This window comes from Eriocheir sinensis, chromosome 45 (assembly GCF_024679095.1).
Source record: "Eriocheir sinensis breed Jianghai 21 chromosome 45, ASM2467909v1, whole genome shotgun sequence".
Taxonomy (NCBI): Eukaryota; Metazoa; Arthropoda; class Malacostraca; order Decapoda; family Varunidae; genus Eriocheir; species Eriocheir sinensis.
The window spans coordinates 13,972,673-13,973,594 of record NC_066553.1 but is presented as its reverse complement, the minus strand read 5'-3'; positions in this window follow the sequence as shown (position 1 = coordinate 13,973,594).

The window sequence follows — 922 nt, the reverse complement described above, 5'->3', positions numbered from 1 at the left end:
GTAACGGTTGAAGGCACGGCGACGGCAAGCCACTGCCTGCTTGCACTTGTCAGTTCACCATGGCACAGGACGGCGTGGTGTATTCCCCATCGTCTGTGGGATTGTAATATCTTCCGGTCGGTGAATATGTGCCGTGAAAAAGGTAAATGAAGCCTCGTTTGTCTCAAAACTAGCGATTGTTGTCTCCGTGTGACTCATGGTTCGAAAAAGCTCCCACTCTGCCTGATCTAATTTCCAACGCGATAGTCGAGATGACGGTTGGAAAGGGGGGAAGCTTGCTCCCTCTTGCACGAGGGAGCACGGGCCTTTGCCAAAGGCGGCCCGTAGCAGGGAGCCGACAGACCGACTCTATCGGCGATCGACATCTAGCCGACCAAGTCGGTCTGTCGACGAGGACTGGCGTGTCTCTGACGGTTGGAAGGTGGAATGGGAAATGTAGATGGGGTAGTGGTCGCTACCAAGAGGATCCTCTGATATTTCCCACCTTAGGTCCAGACAAGCATCCGGGGAACTGAGTGAGAGGGCAACATTTGACTTAGTGTCAGTTTGCATGTGGTAGTGAGTTGGATGACGGGTGTTCAGCATGCATAGATCAAGGTCTTCAATTACAGATGCGACAGGCTCCTCTTGGGTTGTTGATGTTATCCTCCCATAGTGTATACCGCTTGTTAAAATCCCCAACTATTAACCCGTAAGCTGCGGGACCGCCAGTGTGGCTTATAATAGCCTCAGAACGACCTTATCTAATCGGTACTTGGCTCATATCAGGATTGGTTTCATGAATGTGCAGACGACAGTTATATTTTTTTTTTAATAAAACCGTGAATGTGATCGTTTATTTTAGTCATAAGATAAAGATGATAACTAGACATGACAAGTATCTCTGATCGTTACTGGCTGAAAATACTGGGCTCGTTTAAGT